General features: G+C 45.5%; 1 protein-coding gene across 3 annotated transcripts in view; it reads left to right on the top strand.

Moving 5' to 3' along the window:
- The window catches only part of FHL2 (four and a half LIM domains 2), a 198,144-nt gene that overhangs the window by 116,732 nt on the left and 64,301 nt on the right, over window positions 1-17,111 (top strand). The window lies entirely within an intron of this gene.

Genomic DNA, 17,111 nt, shown 5'->3' with positions numbered 1-17,111 from the left:
TATTAAAATTCCCAGAGGAGCGTTGCACGGCGAATAAGCCTCCTTACCTTGACAAGCCAGAGCTGGTATGTCACTCTCCACAAGGAGAAACCTTACCCCTTAGACCCCAGTCCAGAGCCTCTCACCTAGCCAAATCAGTTCTCATGCTTCGCACTGACGAGGGCCAACAGCCCGAAACACCGTGTCTGCGAATTGAGATACTGATTTGGCTCCTATCCTAAGTCATATTGCACGACTCGTTAAAGGGTTGATTGTGACTTGTAGGATCGCTACTTCCAATAGGTGGCGCTATAGAGTTCAAGTCCTCTTTTTCTCTGAAGAGACAATTTGCATATGAAAAATATCAACAATCTCAAGGTTACAAGTCCATCTCCAGAGATCTTGATGTTCCCTTGTCAACAGTGCGCAACATTGAATTTTGAATGTAAACCCCTTTTCACATATATAGCATGAAAACAATGGTGGCCTAAAAATAAATAATAATTAGTATAATAATTTTACATTGGCAGTAGCAATTCATGATAATTGTCATGAAGTATTGGTGCATATGCATTAATGAAGTTGGGGTTTGGGCTGCCTACCCTTCATCCACTTGTGGTATCAGGTGGTGTACTTGGGTAGAGAAGATGGTGAATGTTAGGAAGTAAAGACAATAAAGCGTGGCATGCACAGGCAAATAGGTTGGGGATGTGGTTGATTGTAATCATGTATGCATAGGTTGCCATTGAGGTGGCACTGTAGTAGGATGTGAATACAGTAGCTTGCCACACTGCTTGGCTACACATTTTTACTGACATTCTCCAGTTATAATTATACTTCAAATAGCATAACATGGCACACAGTAAGTGAAACAGTAACTGGCATTGTCTCCCAAGCTGTGGGCACTATACATCTGTGTTGCTTTCCAGAACTGATCTAAGGTCAGACATAAATCTACAAGAAGTGGTATGTATGGAATGGAGGAGGACCCTTTGTTGCTCCCCAACTGTATGTGCATTGCATTTGTTCTTGTAGTGGTGACAGCAGGCAGACACTACAATGGTCACAAGACTTGTTCTATGACTGGGATAGCACAGAACAAGGAGGCTGCTGCAGAGGGGGGCAACTAATTGGTAAGCCAGGACCAGTTGGAGAATTCATCATTTATTCATAGAAACTGTGTCTGTGCTTTAGCGCAAAACCTACGAGCCAACCCATAGCCAGGGCTATTTTCCTATATTGCCCTCCCAGTGGGAACATTTCAAGTAGCCATAGTTCCTGTTAAGCTGCCTGCCATGTGTCATTTTCAGTCGCCAAATATCTGCTGGGATATGGACCCCCAGAAACTATTTTATAGCCTCCTTATAAAGCCTTTCTTTTTAGGGCAGACTAATTAATGCCTTTAAGGGATTTTATTTATTTTCAATCAGTAGGGGTACACATTGGATGAACTTGATGGACATATGTTTATTTACCTGTACTTTACAACTATAATTTTACCTTAGCCAAAAATAATCCTACACATGGAAGGGGTGGGGGGGTCAATACCACATATATAATCGATGATTGATGATAATGCAACCCACTCATACAACTTTAACGTGGCTCTATCCTTCCTTTACGCGCTATCACCCCTGTTTAGCATGAGATATATAATCAAATCTGTTAGATCAAATATTAATATTTAAGTGTTAAAATAAATAGTGGTTAAGTGTATTAGAAACACCGAGCCACATGACAGTGTTAGTCTCCATGTGTATGTGTGTGCTCTAAATATTTAGGCGAAGTCTATGTCTTATCCTCACATTGCACTGTTTATAATCCACGTGTGCAAAACGACACAATCCAGATCAGACATTTTGATAATGAGTTGATTTTTGATTCTGAAATAATAAGCAGGTCCCGCATAGATTTAACAGTAACATAATAAGTACTAGGAGCCTGTCTGCATACAGCATACCCCCCAAATGCACGAACCTGGAAGGAAGGTAAGAAAATGTGGTAGATTCACCTAGTAATTTAGTGAACTAAGGAATTGGATCTCCTCTTCCTGTAACAGCATGTCTAAGATATTTTCTTTTCGGATTACACTTTCATCTCCTCTCTGGGAAAAATGTGAAATATTCCAAATGGTTGATGGTCTTAACAAACAAAAAAGAGAGGTGCAGGGTAATCATGTGGAACAATTGGCTCAGTGTTACATAGAAGAGAATTAGTTAGACTAAATATACGAGCATGCACAGAAAATATACAAGTTCAAGATGTAAGCTGTTTATTTGCACAGGAGGTCAGGACAGCCGAGACACGGGATGGCATTGTTTGGACATAGATGTGAAAATACTGAATTTTAGAAAAAAAAATATTGAAGATTAGTTGTTTGATTCACTAATTCAGTTCTGGCGACAGGGAGGTATTGTTTAGAAATTCTATATGCAAGGACTGCAAGGTATATATAGCGTGGCTAATATAAAGCACTGAAGTCCTTCATTTAGATAAACGGGATGTGCAACTCAGGGAAATAAGCTAATTCTTATATACTGTATGTGTCTATATATCTGGAGAAGTTCAGTTTACACTACAATGCTAGCTAATTTCTTGAATATTTTTGTATTTTAACCCCTTTCCGACATCGCGCGTAATAGTACGCTGATGTCGGACACTCCCTCATCGCCGGAGCCCGCACATTTCCGGCATGACAGCTGATATATACAGCTGATATGTGCCCGCAATAGCCGCGGGTGGAATCGCAATCCACCTGCGGCTGTTAACTAGTTAAATGCCGCTGTCAATCTCTGACAGCGGCATTTAACTTGTGCTTACAGGAAGCCCGTCACTAAACCCGCCCATCGGTGACCCCATCAAATGAACAAGGGTCACCGATGGGTCGGCATGACAACCAGAGCTCTATGGTTGTCATAGCCAGATTGCTATGAGCGCTGCCCGGTGGTTGGCGCTCATAGCAAGAGAGCAATTTTTGCAACATACACGCAATCTGATTATTGCCTGTATATAGCAGAGCAGATCAGACAACTGCAGCTTTTAGTCTCCAATGGAGACTATTGAAGTATGCAAAAGTAAAAAAAAAATTTAAAAAATATAAAAGTTCAAATCACTCCCTTTTGCCCCATTCAAAATAAAACAATAAAAAAAATCAAATATACACCTATTTGGTATTGCTGAGTTCACAATCGCCCGATCTATCAATACTAAAAAAAAGAATTAACCCGTTTGTTAAACGGCGTAACGAGGAAAAAAGTAAAAACGCCAGAATTACGTTTCTTTGGTCGACACAACATTGCATTAAAATGCAATAACGGGCGATCAAAAGATCATATCTACACCAAAATGGTATTGATAAAAACATCAGCTCAGCACGCAAAAATTAAGCCCTCACCCAACCTCAGATCACAAAAAAAATGGAGATGCTACAGGAAAATGGTGCAATGGTTTTTTTTAACAAGTTTTGGAATTTTTTTTACTACGTAAATAAAAAAGAACCTAGACATGTTTGGTGTCTATGAACTCGTAATGGCCTGGAGAATCATAACGGAAGGTCAGTTTTAGCATTTAGTGAACATGTGGGATTGCACTTTTTTGCAATTTTACCACACTTGTCATTTTTTCCCCCATTTTCCAGTATACAATATGTTAAACCCAATGATGCAATTCAAAAGTACAACTCGTCATTTAAAAAACAAGCCCTCACATGGCCATTTTGACCAAAAAATAAAAAAATTATGTCTCTGGGAAGAAGGGGAGCAAAAAACGAAAATGCAAAAACAAAAATACCTCTGGTCGTTAAGGGGTTAAAGAATTGCCTTTGACATATATTTGAAGCTGCAAGCACTGAGCTCAGTGGGTGTCTCCTGTTATCATGCATTCTTTCTGCTTGTGCCTTCTGTCAGTAATATAACTTATATATCTTTGTATCTTCCTCTCTCTTATCTTTATCACGCATATATAACATAAGAGTTTTATACAATGAATGATACCGGAATTATTTAGCTTTATACACTAAACTGGAAATTTTAAAACTGCAGCAGATGTATTATGCTCAGTGCTTGTGGACTTTGGCAAAACATGTGGCACATTTTGACACTTATTAGTGGATGTAGTTTTAGACCTATTATATGTCTAAAATTCTGTTGCTCACTCAAAACTGTGGTGTGGCTTCATGGAGAGGGGTGTGATTTGGATTGTCAGGTATGAGGCTTAAAATGTCACCATGTGTACTAGGTTACAGCAAAATGTAGGCACTAGAGTTGTGCTGAGTTTATCATCCAGCATGAACTTCTAAGATAAATTTGGTGCGTTTTAAAGGGTATGTTCCACTCTGAAACATTGCAGAATAACATACTCTGCAAAGACAGACAGGGACTATCTGTCAGCTGACTAGTCCCATAGGCGGGTCTTCAGCTGTCTTCCATATATTATTATTATTCTTTATTTATATAGCACCATTAATTCCATGGTGCTGTACATGACACGGGGTTACATAAAAATTAAAAATTTTCACTTACAGTAAACAAACTAACAATGACAGACTGGTACAGAGGGAAGAGGACCCTGCCCTTGAGGGTTTACATTCTACAGGATTATGGGGGAGGAGACAGTAAGTCAGGGGTTGCAGTAGCTCCGATGATGTTGAGGTGGTCGTGTGGTCATTACAGGTTGTAAGCTTTTTTGAAGAGGTGGGTTTTCAGGTTCCGTTTGAAGGATCCAAATGTGGTGGATAACCGGACGTGTTGGGGCACAGAATTCCAGAGGATGGGGGATATTCTGGAGAAGTATTGGAGGCGATTGGGTGAGGAGCGAATAAGTGTGGAGGATAGAAGGAGGTCTTGGGAGGATCGGAGATTACACGAGGGAAGATATTGAGAGATTAGTTTTGAAATATAAGGAGGAGAAAGGTTATGGATGGCTTTGTAGGTCAGTGTTAGTAGTTTAAACTGGATATCCTGAGAAATTGGGAGCCAGTGAAGGGATTTGCAAAGAGGGGAAGCAGGAGTGTAGCGAGGAGAGAGATTAATTAGCCGGGCAGCAGGGGTGCGAGAGTGTTAGGTCGGAGTCACACTAGACTGTAATATGGACGAGTGCTATGCGATAAAGAATCGCATAGCACTCGGACCAGTATTCTTCTATGGGGCAGCTCACATAACCATTTTTTTCCTCTGCCGTTTTCAATGTGCGAGTGAAATCACAGCATGCTGCGATTGTCACCGACACTCGGCCGAGTCTCTGCTCACTCGCACCCATATAAGCCTTTGGGTGCGAGTGAGACAATGCACATCACTCAGATATCATCTGAGTGATGTGCGTTATACGCTGACCCCGGCAATGGAGGAGATGGAGAAATTCATTTCTCCGCCTCCTCCACAGCTGTGCTCCGATCCGCTCTCTGTGAGAGGCTCGGAGCGCAGACACATGACACTCATCTGCTGCTGACAGCAGAGCAGGAGCTGAGGGTCATTAGCATATCGCATCCGATGCTGTCGCATCGGATGCAATACGCTAGTGTGGCCCCGGCCTTAGAAGGTAGGCCACAGAGGGGGATGTTGCAATAGTCAAGGCGGGAGATGATTAGGGCATGCACAAGCATTTTGGTAGAGTGAGGGTTGAGGAAAGGACGGATTCTGGAAATATTTTTGAGCTGGAGGCGACAGGAGGTCGCGAGAGCTTGGATGTGCAGTTTGAAGGACAGGGCAGAGTCGAGGGTTACTCCGAGGCAGCGGATTTTGGGGACAGGGGAAAGTGTGATTTCATTTATTTTGATAGATCAGGTAAGGAAGATATGTGAGATGGAGGAAAGATAATTAGTTCAGATTTGTCCACATTGAGCTTGAGGAAGCAAGAGGATAAGAAGGAGGATATGGCTGATAGACACGCTGGGATTCTAGAGAGCAGAGAGGTGACATCTGGGCCAGAGAGGTAGATCTGAGTGTCATCAGCATATAGATGGTACTGGAAGCCATAGGACTTTGAGTTGTCCCAGGCCAAGGGTATAGATTGAGAAGAGAAGGGGTCCTAGGACAGAGCCTTGAGGGACACTAACAGAAAGGGGGCGAGATGAAGAGGTAGTTTGGGAGTAGGAAACGCTAAATGTGCAGTTGGTAAGGTATGAGTAGATCCAAGATAGGGCAAAGTCTTTGACACCAAAGGAAGAGAGGATTTGTAGTAGGAGGCAGTGGTCAACTGTATCAAAGGCAGAGGACAAGTCTTGAAGGAGGAGTATAGAGAATTGTCTGTTAGCTTTGGCTGTAAGTAAGTCGTTAGTAATTTTGGTCAGGGCAGTCTCAGTGGAATGGTGGGGACGGAAGCCAGATTGTAGGTTGTCGAAGAGAGACTTAGATGCAAAGTGACAGGAAAGTTCAGCATGGACGTGCTGCTCAAGGAGTTTGAAAGCAAATGGGGTCAAGGGATGGCTTTTTGAGGATAGGTGTGATCAGCATCAGCCTGGAGCGCCTTGGGCCCACCAGAGAAAATCATTCTTGGGGCCCACTATGTAGTTACATAGAAATAGATACAAGACCACCAATTGTGTGGTAAAAAGCGCTAATATCAGGGTATAACATAATGTAGTTCACGTCTTAATTATGTAGCAAGGGTTGAGGTAGCCCCCTCACAGAATATAATGTAGCCCCCTCATAAAATATAATGCAGTCCCCTCTCATAGAATATAATGCAGCACCCCACAAAATATAATGCAACCCCCTTAGGTAGAATATAATGTAGCACACTCATGGGGTATAATGCAGACCCCCTCATATAGTATAATGCAGCCCACCACAGAATATAATGTAGTCCCCTGAGAGAATGCAGCCCCACCACAGAATATAATGCAGCCCCCCCATAGAGTATACTGTAGCCCCCTCATATAGTATGATGTAGCCCCCTATAATATAATGTAGTCCCCTGAGAATAATGCAGTCCCCTCACAGAATATAATGTAGCCCCCTCATAAAGTATAATGCAGCCCCTCTCCACCTCCATCATTGCCTTCTCCCCCACCACCCCTATCATTCTCCCCCACCACCTCCATCACTGCCCATTCCACCACCTGCATCATTGACTTCTCCCCCACCATCATTGTCCATTTCATCACCTCTATCATCATCACCTCCATCATTGCCTCCCCCACCACCATCATTGCCCATCACCTCCATCATTGCCTCCCCCACCACCATCATTGCCCATTTCATTACCTCCATTGTTGCCCATCACCTCCATCATTGCCTCCCCCCACCACCATCATTGCCCATCACCTCCATCATTGCCTATCACCTCCATCATTGCCTCCCCACCATCATTGCCTATCACCTCCATCTTTGCCCATTACCTCCATCATTGCCTCCCCCACCATCATTGCCCATCACCTCCATCATTTCCTTCCTCACCATCATTGCCCATCACCTCCATCATTGTCTCCCCCACCATCATTGCCCATCACCTGCATCATTGCCTCCCCTCACCTCCATCATTGCCTCCCCATCACCACCATTATTGCCCATCACCTCCATCATTGTCTTCCCCACCATCATTGCCCATCACCTCCATCATTGTCTCCCCTCACCATCATCATTGCCCGTCACCTCCATCATTGTCTCCCCCACCAATATCATTGTCCTTCACCACCACACACACACACCTCACCGCAGCTCATCACACACACACACATTCACACACACACCCCTCACTGCAGCAGCAGCTCATCACATACACACACGCAGGCACACACACACCTCACCGCAGCAGCAGCTCATCACACACACATGCAGGCACACACACACTCTCACAAACACACACTCACACAAACCTCAACGCAGCTCATCACACGCACACAGGCACGCAGGCACACAGCCAGCTCACCTCTGCACAGCAGCAGCTCATCCCAGCAGCCTCTTCTTTGCCGGCAGCTTTCTGTTTGAGACAGCACGCTGGATGATGGTGTCATCCAGCTGGGCTGTCTCAGACAGGAAGCAGGACACCGGGAGGTGAGCTGCTCTGTGTGAGTCTGTGTGCCTGCATGTGTGTGTATGTGTGCGGTGCTGTGTGTGTGTGTGTGTGGTGGTGGGGCTTTACATGCAGGCAGTGTTAGCTGCAGCTTGCAGCTAACACTGCCTGCTATTAAAGACAAATGGTATTCACGCCTCTCCACGCCCATAGCGGCGTGGGGAAGTGTGAATATTCATTTGGCATTAGCAGCGGGGACAGGATCCTGTCTCCAGCTCCTGCTACTGGCACAGGGTGGCCCCCCTTGACTCAGGGGCCCCATAGCCACTGCTTTGGGGCCCCTGGAGCAGTGGGGGCCCTAGGCAGCTGCTGGCCAGTATGCCAGCAGGTGTCAGTGCCTGGGCCCACCGGAGAATCCTCCTGTTCTCCGGTGGACCAGTCCGAGCCTGGGTGTGATTGTGGCATGTTTGAAAGCAGAGGGGAAGGTACCAGAAATTAGTGATAGGCTGAAGAGATGGGTTAGGCATGGGATTAGTGTGGTGGTCAGGTTGGGGAGGAGGTGGGATGGGATGGGGTCAAGCGCAAAAGTGGTGAGGTGTGATTTGGAGAGAAGATGAGCAAGCTCTCCTTCGGTGATTTTGGAGAGGCAAGTTATGGGGTTAGGGCATTGGTCTGGTATACAAAGGGGTTGTGGTGGTTTCACAACAAAAACTTGCCTTTTTTTGGTCTATCTTATTTTTGAAGTGCGTGGCAAAGTTCTCGGCAGAGATTAGGGAACTCGGAGGGGGCATTGGTGGTCGGCAGAGGAGGGAATTAAAAGTGTTGAACAACTGTTTGGGGTTGTGGGATAAAGAAGATACGAGGGATGTGAAATAGGCCTGATTAGCCTAGGTGAGAGCTGATTTGAATGCGAGTGTTGCGTGTTTGACTGCAGTGAAGTCATCTTGCAAATGCATTTTCTTCCAATGCCTTTCTGCAATTCTGGATACATGCCATAGCTTTTTAGTGATTTTATTGTGCCAGAGTCGTCTATTGATTCGTCGCACTCTGCTATGCTTGAGAGGGGCGACCGAGTTGATGGCTGATAAAAGAGTGGCATTGTAGAAACTAGTGGCAGTGTCTGTGTCATGGAGTGAGGATATGGATGCCAGTGGTAGGATAGAGTCAGAGAGCGTGTGGGTGTCTAGGTGTGCGAGGTTTCTGCGGGGTGCGCATGTTGCTGGACATGGGTGACCGTTGAGGATGACAGGGATGACAAAGTGAGTAGATGGTCAGATAGAAGGAGATGGGAGGTTGTGAAGTTAGATAGGGAGAAGAGATGGGTAAAGACCAGGTCTAGTGTATGTCCGCATGTGTGGGTGGCTGAGGAGGACCACTAAGTCCAAAAGATGAAGTAAGGGACAGAAGTTTGGAGGCTCCTGACTGGTGGATGTCAATGGGGATGTGGAAGTCACCCATGATGATGGTGGAAATGTCAGCAGAGAGAAAGTGAAGGAGCCAGGTGGAGATCTGCTCAATAAAGGCAGTGGTCAGGCCTGGAGGTCAGTATATGAAGGTCATTTGAAGGTTGTAGGGGGAGTAGATGTGGACAGAATGGACTTCAAAAGAGGGGAGGATAAGGGAGGGTAGAAGTGGGATTGGGTAAAAGATACATTTGGAAGAAAGGAGAAGGCCCACTCCTCCACCATGTCTGTTCCAGGGCGAGGAGTCTGTCTGTGACGTGGAGGCTGCTGTGACATAGTGCAGCAGGGGAGGCTATGTCGGAGAGTGTCAGTCATGTTTTTCGGTGATGCCCAGGAAGGAAAGATTATGAGAGGTGAAGAGGTCGTGAATCACGTGGAGTTTATTGCAGTCGGAGCGGGCATTCCAGAGTGATCCAGAGAGAGGGAGCAGGGTGGTGGGCATCAAGGGCACGGATTTGAGGTGGGCAAGATTTTGGGTGTTTATATTGGGTTGGGAGCGATAGGAGGGGGTAATAAGAGGTATGAGCTGTGGGGGTCCAGGATTGGAGGATATGTCACCAGCAGTGAGGAGAAGCAGAGAGTTTTGTGTTTTATTAGGAGAGATCTGAGGTTGAGGAGCAGGTCAGCAGAGGAGGTCAGGTGGGGGAAAGAGGGAAGGATAGATTATTACTTGGTTCGAGTGTGCTGGGGTTTGCGGATAGCGAAGGAGAGTGAGGATTAATGGAGCAAATACTGTTAGAGCATATGTCAGCATGATGATTAAGTGTGGAGGAAGAGAAAGAAGTTTAGTACATTTGATAACAGTGGTTAGTTGTACTTCTGTTCACTTCTGGCTGATTTCTGGCATATGTCAGCTTTATCCTTTTAGAGCCATCCTTATAGAGACAGACCACGGTCAGACAGACCTATGAGTCCGTATTTATGAGTCCGTATTTATGATTTTCTCTGGGGTCTCGGTTGCCGAGGGTAGCCGAGACCCCAGAGAACATGATTCGGGGGTTTTTTACCGACCCCCGAGTTGCGATCGCCGGTAATTAACCGTTTACCGGCGGTCGCAACAAAAAATAAAAAAACGCAATTTGCCATTTAATTTCTCTGTCCTCCGATGTGATCGCACATCGGAGGACAGAGAAATAGTGTCCCCGATGGCCCCCAATAGCCCCCCAATACTCACTTATCTCCCCCCGGTGCTCCTCGTGTCTCCCGATGGGCGCCGCCATCTTTTTTCCGCCCGGCACCCGGAAGATCTTTGGGGTCTCGGCTGCTGGGGGTAGCCGAGACCCCAAAGAACATGATCGGGGTCGGTTTTTACCGACCCCTGTTTTACGATCGCCGGTAATTAACTGTTTACTGGCGACCGCAAAAAAAAAAAAAAAAAAGCGATCTGTAATTCTCTGTCCTCTGATGTGATCGCACATCAGAGGACAGAGAAATAGGGGGATTTGGGGACCCTATCATACTCACCCGGTGTCCCCGGGTCCTCCTGCGTCTCCTCTTGCCGGCCGGCTTCTTCCTCTGCAAAGAAAATGGCGGGCGCATGCGCAGTGCGCCTGCCATCTGCTGCCATCTGCCGGCCGGCAGGAGAGACGAGTTGGGGCTAAAATTAGGGTTAGGGTTAGGGCTAGGGTTAGGGTTAGGGCTAGGGTTAGAGTTAGGGTTAGGGCTAGGGTTAGGGTTAGGGCTAGGGTTAGGGTTAGGGCTAGGGTTAGGGTTAGGGCTAGGGTTAGGGCTAGGGTTAGGGTTAGGGCTAGGGTTAGGGCTAGGGTTAGGGTTAGGGCTAGGGTTAGGGCTAGGGTTGGGGCTAAATTTAGGGTTAGGGCTAGGGTTAGGGTTAGGCTACTTTCACACTAGCGTTTTTTGGCTTCCGTCGCAATTAGTGTTGAGCATTCCGATGCTGCAAGTATCGGGTATTGGCCGATACTTGCTGTATCGGAATTCCGATACCGGGATTCCGATACTCTTGTGGTATCGGGTATCGGGTATCGCAACAACATTAATGTTAAAATGTGTAAAAGAGAGAATTAAAATAAAAAATATCGCTATACTCACCTGTCCGACGCAGCCGGGACTTCAGCGAGGGAACCGGCAGCGTTGTTTGTTTAAAATTCGCGCTATTACTTGGTTACGTGAATTCCCGGCTTGTGATTGGTCAGGTCGGCCACGTTGCCGGGACGCGGACCAATCACAGCAAGCCGTGACGAAATTACGTCACGGCTTGCTGTGATTGGTCCGCGTCCCGGCAATATGGCCGCCCTGACCAATCACAAGCCGTGACGTCACGGGAGGCTGGACACGCGCCCATTTTAAAATGAGCGCGTCCAGCCTCCCGGCTTGTGATTGGTTGACCGCGGCGCAACCAATCACAAGCCGTGACGTCACGGGAGGCTGGACACGCGCCCATTTTAAAATGAGCGCGTCCAGCCTCCCGGCTTGTGATTGGTTGACCACGGCGCAACCAATCACAAGCCGTGACGTCACGGGAGGCTGGACACGCGCCCATTTTAAAATGAGCGCGTCCAGCCTCCCGGCTTGTGATTGGTTGACCGCGGCGCAACCAATCACAAGCCGTGACGTCACGGGAGGCTGGACACGCGCCCATTTTAAAATGAGCGCGTGTCCAGCCTCCCGTGACGTCACGGCTTGTGATTGGTCAGGGCGGCCATATTGCCGGGACGCGGACCAATCACAGCAAGCCGTGATGTAATTTCGTCACGGCTTGCTGTGATTGGTCCGCGTCCCGGCAACATGGCCGACCTGACCAATCACAAGCCGGGAATTCACGTAACCAAGTAATAGCGCGAATTTTAAACAAACAACGCTGCCGGTTCCCTCGCTGAGGTCCCGGCTGCGTCGGACAGGTGAGTATAGCGATATTTTTTATTTTAATTCTTTCTTTTACACATTTATATGGTTCCCAGGGCCTGAAGGAGAGTTTCCTCTCCTTCAGACCCTGGGAACCATCAGGAATACCGTCCGATACCTGAGTCCCATTGACTTGTATTGGTATCGGGTATCGGTATCGGATTGGATCCGATACTTTGCCGGTATCGGCCGATACTTTCCGATACCGATACTTTCAAGTATCGGACGGTATCGCTCAACACTAGTCGCAATGCGTCGTTGGAGAAAAAACGCATCCTGCAAAAGTGCTTGCAGGATGCGTTTTTTTCTCCATTGACTTGCATTAGCGACACATTGCGACGGATTTCCACACGTTGCATCCGTCGTGCGACGGATACGTCGTGCTTTGGCGGACCGTCGGCACAAAAAAACGCTACATGTAACTTTTTTTGTGCGACGTGTCCGCCATTTCCGACCGCGCATGCGCGGCCGGAACTCTGCCCCCGCCTCCACGCACCTCACAATTGGCAGCGGATGCGTTGAAAAAACAGCATCCTCTGCACCCGTTGTGCGGCGCTTACAACGCTAGCGTCGGTACGTCGGCCCGACACACTGCGATGGGCCGAGTACGACGCTAGTGTGAAAGTAGCCTTAGGGTTAGGGTTGGGGCTAAAGTTAGGGCTAGGGTTAGGGTTAAATTTAGGGTTAGGATTGGGGCTAAAGTTAGGGTTAGGGCTAGGGTTGGGGCTAAAATTAGGGTTAGGGTTAGGGTTGGGGCTAAAGTTAGGGATAGAGTTTTGATTGGGGTTAGGGTTTGGATTAGGGTTGGTATTAGGGTTACGGTTGGGATTAGGGTTACGTTTGGGATTAGGGTTGGGATTAGGGTTAGGGTTGGGATTAGGGTTAAGGTTAGGGTTGGGATTAGGGTTAGGGGTGTATTGGGATTAGGGTTAGGTTTGAGGTTAGGGTTGAGATTAGGGTTAGGGGTGTGTGGGATTTAGGGTTTTGATTAGGGTTATGGTTAGAGTTGAGATTAGGGCTGCTTTGGGGTTAGGGTTGTGATTATCGTTAGGGTTGTGATTAGGATTATGGATCGGGTTGAGATTAGGGTTAGGGGTGTGTTGGAGTTAGGGTTGGAGTTAGAATTGGGGGGTTTCCACTGTTTAGGTACATCAGGGGTTCTCCAAACACGACAGACAATTTTGCGCTAAAAAAGTCAAATGGTGCTCCCTCCCTTCTGAGCTCTGCCGTGCGCCCAAACAGTGGTTTACCCCCACATATGGGGCATCAGCGTACTCGGGATAAATTGGACAACAACTTTTGGGGTCCAATTTCTCCTGTTACCCTTGTGAAAATAAAAACTTGGGGGCTAAAAATCTTTTTTGTGGGAAAAAAATATATTTTTATTTTCACTACTCTGCATTATAAACTTCTGTGAAGCACTTGAGCATTCAAAGTTCTCACCACATATCTAGATAAGTTCCTTAGGGGGTCTAGTTTCCAAAATTTGGTCACTTGTGGGGGGTTTCTACTGTTTAGGTACATTAGGGGCTCTGCAAACGCAACATAACACCCACAGACAATTCTATCAAAGTCTGAATTCCAAAAAATGGCGCTCCTTCTCTTCCGAGCTCTGCCGTGTGCCCAAACAGTGGTTTACCCCCACATATGGGGTACCAGCATACTCAGGACAAATTGGAGAACAAATATTGGTGTCCAATTTCTCTTGTTACCCTTGTGAAAATAAAAACTTGGGGGCTAAAAAATCTTTTTTGTGGAAAAAAAAAATATTTTCTATTTTCACTACTCTGCATTATAAACTTCTGTGAAGCACTTGGGCATTCAAAGTTCTCACCACATATCTAGATAAGTTCCTTGGGGGGTCTAGTTTCCAAAATGGGGTCACTTGTGGGGGGTTTCTACTGTTTAGGTACCTCAGTGGCTTTGCAAACGCAACATAACGCCTGCAGACCATTCTATCAAAGCCTGCATTCCAAAACGGCGCTCCTTCCCTTCCGAGCTCTGCCGTGCGCCCAAACAGTGGTTTACCCCCATATATTGGGTACCAGCATACTCAGGACAAATTGGACAATAACTTTTGGGGTCCAATTTCTCTTGTTACCCTTGTGAAAATAAAAATTTGGGGGCTAAAAAATCTTTTTTGTGGGAAAAAAATATATTTTTTATTTTCACTACTCTGCATTATAAACTTCTGTGAAGCACTTGGGCATTCAAAGTTCTCACCACATATCTAGATAAGTTCCTTTGGGGGTCTATTTTCCAAAATGCAGTCACTTGTTGGGGGTTTCTACTGTTTAGGTACATTAGGGGTCTGCAAACGCAACATAACGCCTGCAGACCATTCTATCAAAGCCTGCATTCCAAAATGGTGCTCCTTCCCTTCCGAGCTCAGCCATGCGCCCAAACAGTGGTTTACCCCCACATATGGGGTACCAGCATACTCAGGACAAATTGGACAACAACTTTTGGGGTCCAATTTCTCTTGTTACCCTTGTGAAAATAAAAACTTGGGGGCTAAAAAATCTTTTTTGTTAAAAAAAAATATTTTTTATTTTCACGACTCTGCATTATAAACTTCTGTGATGCACTTGGGCATTCAAAGTTCTCACTACACATCTAGATAAGTTCCATGGGGGGTCTAGTTTCCAAAATGGGGTCACTTTTGGGGGGTTTCTACTGTTTAGGTACATCAGGGGCTCTCCAAACGCGACATGGCGTCCGATCTCAATTCCAGTCAATTTTGCATTGAAAAGTCAAATGGCGCTCCTTTGCTTCCGAGCTCAGCCATGCGCCCAAACAGTGGTTTACCCCCACATATGGGGTGTCGGCGTACTCAGGACAAATTGAACAACAACTTCTGGGGTCCATTTTCTCCTGTTACCCTTGGTAAAATAAAAATTTGGAGGCAAAAAGATCATTTTTGTAGAAAAAATGCGATTTTTTTATTTTCACGGCTCTACGTTATAAACTTCTGTGAAGCACCTGGGGGTTTAAAGTGCTCACCACACATCTAGATAAGTTCCTTAAGGGGTCTAGTTTCCAAAATGGTGTCATTTGTGGGGGGTTTCCACTGTTTAGGCACATCAGGGGCTCTCCAAACGTGACATGGCGTCCGATCTCAATTCCAGCCAATTCTACATTGAAAAAGTAAAACGACACTCCTTCTCTTCCAAGCTCTGCGGTGCGCCCAAACAGTGATTTACCCCCACATATGGGGTATCGACGTACTCAGGAGAAATTGAACAACGACTTTTGTGGTATAATTTCTCCTGTTACCCTTGTGAAAATAAAAATTTTGGGGCAAAAAGATCATTTTTGTAGAAAAAATGCGATTTTTTATTTTCACGGCTCTACGTTATAAACTTCTGTGAAGCACTTGGGGGTTCAAGCTGCTCACCACACATCTAGATAAGTTCCTTAAGGGGTCTAGTTTCCAAAATGGTATCACTTGTGGGGGGTTTCCACTGTTTAGGCACATCAGGGGCTCTCCAAACGCGACATGGCATCCGATCTCAATTCCAGCCAATTCTGCATTGAAAAAGTCAAACGGTGCTCCTTCACTTCCAAGCCCTGCGGTGCGCCCAAACAGTGGTTTACCCCCACATATAGGGTATCGACGTACTCAGGAGAAATTGCACAACAACTTTTGTGGTCTAATTTCTCCTATTACCTTTGTGAAAATAAGAATTTGTGGGCGAAAAAATCATTTTTGTGAAAACAAATGCGATTTTTTATTTTCACGGCTCTACGTTATAAACTTCTGTGAAGCACTTGGGGGTTCAAAGTGCTCACCATACATCTAGATAAGTTCCTTAAGGGGTCTAGTTTCCAAAATGGTGTCACTTGTGGGGGGTTTCCACTGTTTAGGCACATTAGGGGCTCTCCAAACGCGACATGGCGTCCGATCTCAATTCCAGCCAATTCTGCATTGAAACAGTCAAACGGCGCTCCTTCACTTCCAAGCTCTGCGGTGCGCCAAAACAGTGGTTTACCTCCACATATGGGGTATCGGCGTACTCAGGAGAAATTGCACAACAAAATTTGTGGTTAAATTTCTGTTTTTACACTTGTGAAAATTAAAAAAAATGGTTCTGAAGTAAAATGTTTGCAAAAAAAAGTTAAATGTTCATTTTTTTCTTCCACATTGTTTCAGTTCCTGTGAAGTATGTAAAGGGTTAATAAACTTCTTGAATGTGGTTTTGAGCAGCTTGAGGGGTGCTATTTTTAGAATGGTGTCACACTTGGTTATTTTCTATCATATAGACCCCTCAAAATGACTTCAAAGGTGATGTGGTCCCTAAAAAAAACATGGTGTTGTAAAAATGAGAAATTGCTGGTCAACTTTTAACCCTTATAACTCCCTAACAAAAAAAATTTTGCTTCCAAAATTGTGCTGATGTAAAGTGGACATGTGGGAAATGTTATTTATTAACTATTTTTCATGACATATCTCTCTGATTTAAGGGCATAAAAATACAAAGTTTGAAAATTGCAAAATTTTAAAAATTTTCGCCATATTTCCATTTTTTTCATAAATAATCGCAAGTAATATCGAAGAAATGTTACCACTATCTTGAAGTACAATATGTCACGAAAAAACAATCTCAGAATCAGCGGGATCCGATAAAGCGTTCCAGAGTTATAACCTCATAAAGTGACAGTGGTCAGAATTGTAAAAATTGGCTCGGTCATTAAGTACCAAATTGGCTCTGTCACTAAGGGGTTAATAATGTTCACAGTTTGCATTGTGAAATCTCGTGACAGATCCACTTTAGAGTTCTGGATCAGTGAGAAGCCTTACTAGTATTGGTGATATGATTTAAAGAGAATACTAAACACTCTTAGGGTATGTTTCCA

This window comes from Ranitomeya variabilis, chromosome 3, assembly GCF_051348905.1.
Source record: "Ranitomeya variabilis isolate aRanVar5 chromosome 3, aRanVar5.hap1, whole genome shotgun sequence".
Lineage (NCBI taxonomy): Eukaryota > Metazoa > Chordata > Amphibia > Anura > Dendrobatidae > Ranitomeya > Ranitomeya variabilis.
The sequence above is the reverse complement of the archived record's forward strand: the minus strand, read 5'-3'. Positions and strand labels throughout refer to the sequence as shown.